At 33.4% G+C, this 6,000-nt stretch overlaps 1 protein-coding gene across 7 annotated transcripts in view; it reads right to left on the bottom strand.

Annotated features, from left to right (window-relative positions):
* LOC137655741 (uncharacterized) overlaps window positions 1-6,000 on the bottom strand; it is a 1,545,462-nt gene that overhangs the window by 1,068,585 nt on the left and 470,877 nt on the right. For 2 of the 7 annotated variants that reach the window (XM_068389796.1, XM_068389797.1), the window contains exon 3: window positions 4,179-4,212. The exons of the other annotated variants lie outside the window; for them this stretch is intronic. The gene's annotated coding sequence lies outside the window, so the exon portion shown is untranslated. The remainder of the gene's footprint in view (window positions 1-4,178; window positions 4,213-6,000) is intronic. 7 annotated transcript variants of the gene reach the window in all.

Here is a 6,000-nt window from a genome sequence, read left to right as displayed (position 1 = left end):
TTAGTGTCCAACATCTGGTTGCTGATTTTGTTAGATTAAACTGGTCTTATACAAGCATAGTCTCTTGCTCCCAGAGTACCTCATATATTGTACTACCCAGCAGACATAACCACACTGTAATCCAATCATCCCACTTTTATGTCCATATAAAATTATTGATGATTGCACAACACTAAATATAGATTCATGGAAAATTTAATGATAGTAATTTAGAATGATTATGGAGCCGTTGGCAGAGTTTACACAAAATTAATTACAATATATTCGGAACTTCTTTGTACATGAAACTAAGACCAAATAAAACCCCAAGAAAGCAAATTTTACAGTCCAATCAAGGCTGTCGTGTGTAGAGTACAAAATGAGCCTAGTATTTAGATATTACATTCATTTTAGGAAGACAATTAGAATCATCAGTATACTATACACTATACATGCATTTCAGCAATTTATACCGGCAAATAAAAATATGCTAGGGGTAGTAATCATATAAGATACACATTCCGTATCCGACGAAAATTGGATAAGTTTATGGAGACATTTATTTACAATGAACGGGTTTTGAGTACGAACCTCTGCAAGAAACAATTCATATCAAGTCACTAAAAATCCTCTCGATTATGTTGACTCAAGAAATTAATTATGTAATTAGTGGGTGGTAGTTGAGGAGAAGAAAGATATGGGGCTAACAACTCATAACTAAAATCTCTATAGCTAGACGTATAAAATCAATATTTAAGAATTGAGGGAAAATGCGTATCTGGCACGGAATGATATTATTGTAAATTATGATATACGATTGCGTCAATTTGTCTACATTTCCTTCAATGAAGAACAAACAAATCAGTTATAAAATTTTCTCTTAAAAATTTATAAATTCTGTGGGGCAACAATATCTTTGTCCTTAAAGGCTAGAAAAGAAGAAGGCAAATTCGACGAAACACGTTTATCCAACCATTTTACAACGATATTTTTTCCCAGGTAGAAGGAAAGGTCATTCTCCGATTACAAACAGAACCAGAGAAGAAATCAGAATCGCCGGGACCTTCCGAGAACAGAAAGTTAAAAGTTGCTGAAGGGGATATTATAGATATTAAAGGGACTGGAGCTTAAGCCGACTCCGGGATTTTCCTAGACAAACGTATTTTCCCGAAAAGCAATGTATAAAGCGGCCCAAAATGATTACTTTACTACTTTTCTTCGGCAATAAGGAAAAATTTAATCATGAGGAAAAGAGTGGAATAAAAAATCTGTTAACTCTTTAAATCTGTGAGGGACAAATCTCCTCTTGAAAATAGATACATAAAATATCTATAAAACTTTTCTTAATGTCATAAACGCTCTATACATCCAAACTTATGAGTTAGTTTATCTGTTAGTTTACTTTAAGTGTGAATGTATGACAACGCTCTTGTTAGTCGAAATGAGGAGCTGCTGAACAAGAATATAAACTATTCGAAGGGTCACAAATTAAAACCTCATGAATGACATAATGCACTACACTGGGAATTGAATCTAGCATGAAACCTAGAGAATAACAATTTAGATAGGCTACACATAACTGGGCATTATACAAGAGATGCAAATTATCCAGTCGATGAAAGTCATTAAAGTCCAAATAAGGATCAATAAATTTAGGATATATCGTTATGCCATATTATACGAAAGATGAGTATAAAGAGTTACATCGTGATTCAACATTGAGAAAAGTATGACGGAAACAAAAAGTTGAAGAAAAGACCAAAAAAAAAAAAAAAAATCTTGAAGGATTGTCTAGGAAAAGGCATCGTGCCAGGAAATGGTCAGATAGGTGGAATATCTGAGATCCACGCCACGGACTACTCAGTTTTCAATCCTCGTCTCTGTTCCTTAGAATATTTTGATATGATTTGTTTATGGAAAGAAAGACATCCTACATCTAAAATTGCTACAAACTAATAAAAAATCTTTACTCTAAATTCATAATTCAGTGGTATATCAAGAAAAAAACGTATTCCAGAAACACGTGAAAAAAAAGATAATTTCTTTAAATATCGAAATGCCTGATCATATTCCACATAAAAACAAACATTTGAACGCGATAGAATCTAGTTTTTATAACAAACCTCAAGAAAAATAGCTGGATAAGGAGTTTTAGAGGGTGCATAAATGCACAGACACACAAAAATGATCTGTATGAACAACTTTGTCATACTTTTCTTTGAACAACGAAATCAAAGATGTACTACAAGTACAAAAAAAAAAAAAAAAAAAACCTGCAGTGTTAATTATTTTACACAACGACAATAAACCGTCACCAGTACCACTTCTACCACATACACACAAAACCACTCAAATATATGATCTATTATAAAATCTTCTACTTTCTAAATTATAAATTCCTGCTGTTCTCGTGCCTCTTTTTTCGACCTCCTAATCCACCTTACTCCAATAAAATGTAAAATTCTATATATGTACACACTTTTCTTCGGTCTATCGCCTTACAAATATCCTAATAAAAATAAATTAAACCATATCATATCTTTACCAATGTCAACTTTATTAGCTAATCGTTTTATCAAAATATCTTCCTTTTCAATACATAATTTTACAATTTGAACCATTCCTTTCAACTTTAACTTTTTTTTTTATCATTCCTATTCAAGATACACTCTCATGAAAGAATAGTTGACCTAAAACTGTCTTTAACCACCCCACCTTTTACTTACACAGATACTTCAATCCACGTTTTACAATGCTATTATGATATCTCCATTGTCACGGACCATGTACGCTACACACAGCTTTATCCTTTCACTCTCAAACATCTCACACAACTGATTCAGATCACAGACGTGTTTAAGCCAATGCAACTCGTCCCTTTTTCAGTCCTGTTATACAGTATGCTTTACTTTTTGTAGTACCAAAACCTTACACGACACATTATCCTGGATAATGGGTGATATAGGTGTAAAACAATAATCTCTATCTTGTCTCTACAACGCATGAGAGACCTTCAATTTAAACCTTTCAATAGTTTAATATTTATGACATGAATTCACATTATCTCTCTACAAACTCTATCATAAGACTTTTTATTTTCATTCACCCAACACACACACTTTTCCCCTTTTGCTTTCAGTTTTCAATTGAATGTTTCATAGCAAGCACAAGATCTATGCAAAAATTTCCTTCCCCTATCGGTCCTTTCCACTCCTGTCATACTTTTGGAATAAATATCCTACAATTCACATTATCTATTAATAGGATTACTCTATAATTGTTATAGTCTTCTTTATTACCCTTTCCTTTAGAGGAAGAAAACATTTATTCCTCTCCCCAATCTCGTCAAGGAATTTAGTTAATTCACAAAAACTCTGGACAGCCACTTGATAACAAATCACCACCATAGGCAACACCTTACTTGAAATCCCCTCAACATCTGATGTCTTTCCATCCTCTATCCTGTAAATCCGTTTTCAAACATCATCAACAATTATTTCCACAATCCTGCTAAACCTTGCACTAACATTTCCAAACTTTGCATCATTTAACTCTTTCGCCCTTCAATTATCCACATTCAACCAAAATTTTAAATGCTCATTCCATCGACCCAATACCTCATTAATGTGTGCCATTTCCTCATGTGTATATATTACAGTGACATACACATTTCTCTTTGTATTTACCTGTAAAAAAACTGTTAATACTCCACATATTTTGTTTTCTCCTTTGGTCTTGTTACTAACGATGTTTTCCTGTTTCACTTCTGGACGTCCCAATCCACCTCACGTATTCTTACTCCATCTACTCCTCTATCATGCATATGCATGCCTATCGATCTCCTTTAACCTTTATAAAAATTTTATGTCTTTATTCCCCCAATTACTGTTTATATTCTCTCTTCCTAACCCCTAAAACCATTAAATACATCTTGCTGTATCCATGATCCAACAATACTTTCACTCTACCTATGCCGAAAATAAAGACTTTTAAACAATATACAAATATTCGCAAAAGCTACTTTCATTATTGGCTATCCAGTTTTAAACACATCAACGCCTTCTTATGCCTCTATGCACAAAAACTAATTTTGTTTCTGAAGCATCCGCCAAAATACTGATATTATTCCGATAAGTCACTTAAATATTTTGACAAAATAATTTTCTAAATATAACGAACAAGACAACCATTTTACTTACTACGACTGCATGATATGTTGAGACCACTGCTTACCTGTAAAGACAACGAAATATACTGTATTAGAATGTGCTGAGTCCTCATTTTAAAATACTGATAGCCTACTGTACTAGGCAGTATATCTACCGTACTAGGTGATATATCTAGCGTACAAGGCGGTATATAAACTGTACTAGGCAGTATAGCTACCGTACTAAGCGGTATATCTACCATACTAGGCAGTACATTTACCGTACTAGGCGGAATACTACCGTACTAGACAGTATATCTACCGCACTAGGAGGTATATCTACCACATGGGAGTATACCTAATGTACTAGGCGGCATATTTACTGTACTAGGCGGTGTATCTACCATACTAGACGGTAGATCTACCGTACTAGGCGGCATATCTACCATAATAGACGGTATATCTTAGCAATCCATGTTTGCCAACGGTTATATAAGTGGATGAGCAACTTAGTGGAGTAACGAGAACTTTGGGTGTGGAGGAAATACCCCATAAATCTCGATGAAGTCATTAGCAGCAGGATGATGAAATGGATTTTAGGTGATAGATAAGATGTTTTACTCATGATGCCTGGCGGATGATCTTAATAAAATTAGTAAGCAGCATCAGGGGTCACTTGCTATAATTAGATAGGAACTATGCATCACAAGATACTGGCTATCGTTTCATGAATTTAGCCCATAGATCCTCTATGGATTTAGTCAGTCTATGAAAAGCGAAAAGGAGAGAATATCCCCCAGTCCAATACGTAGCGGGGTGCTAAATTCTAAAGAAAAATAAAAAATAGGTGATTGAAATGTTAGAACCATGAATTGGGAAGCCACTGCAAGAGGCAAATTAATTTATAAAATATAGTTTGGATACCTTGGCTCGAACTAAAACACGTTGTAAGGGGATTTGTAAAGACATCTTAGACCAAGGCAATATATACAGTATATATATATATATATATATATATATATATATATATATATATATATATATATATATATATATATATATATATATATATATACATATATACATATATATATATATATATATATATATATATATATATATATATATATATATATATATATATATATATGTACTAAGGAAGAACAGATGGAGTTGGAAGAGAAGGTGTAGGAAAGAAGATGACACCAAGAGCAGAAAAGGCATCAACGGAATAGTGAGCTGTGAATAGTTCATGGTTACATACAAAGTTTAAATCAAATCAGTGCAATATGAGTATTATGGTATGCTATGCACCAACAAATGATTCCCCTGAAGGGAAAAAAATTAATACTAAGAAGAACTGTAAAGTGTAATAGAGGAAATCCCAAAGAGATATATGAAAATGGTGATTGGTGTCTTTAATGCTAAAGTTGGAAAGAATAAACAAGGCATAGAGAATGTGATGGGTGTCGAGATAAGAAGTCTTGTCGAAGTTACAAATGAAAATGGGGCACACTTTATAAGTTTTTTTTCAACAAACAATCTTGTTATTGTAGGTATTTTTTGCATCACCAAGGCATCCACAAATATACATGGATTTCACCATATGGTAACTAGAAAAAAATCAGATAGATCGCATAGCCATTAATAAAAAGAGAAAGACGACTCTGAGAAATGTAAAAAGCTATAGACGTACTGATACTGGTAGTGATCACTGGCTCCTTATTGCCACACTGAAATTAAAACTGAAAGCACCCAACAGAAATGTCGATAGAATACCTAGAATTGAAACAAATAAGCTTCTAGGAGTTGAGCACAGAGAAATCTTGTTAATTGAATGTAGGAGTCAATTTGCAGTCTTAGAGACTTAAAGA

The sequence above is a fragment of the Palaemon carinicauda genome, chromosome 16, assembly GCF_036898095.1.
Source record: "Palaemon carinicauda isolate YSFRI2023 chromosome 16, ASM3689809v2, whole genome shotgun sequence".
In the NCBI taxonomy this organism is placed as follows: Eukaryota; Metazoa; Arthropoda; class Malacostraca; order Decapoda; family Palaemonidae; genus Palaemon; species Palaemon carinicauda.
Note: the sequence above shows the minus strand (reverse complement) of the source record. Positions and strands in the feature narration are given on the sequence as shown.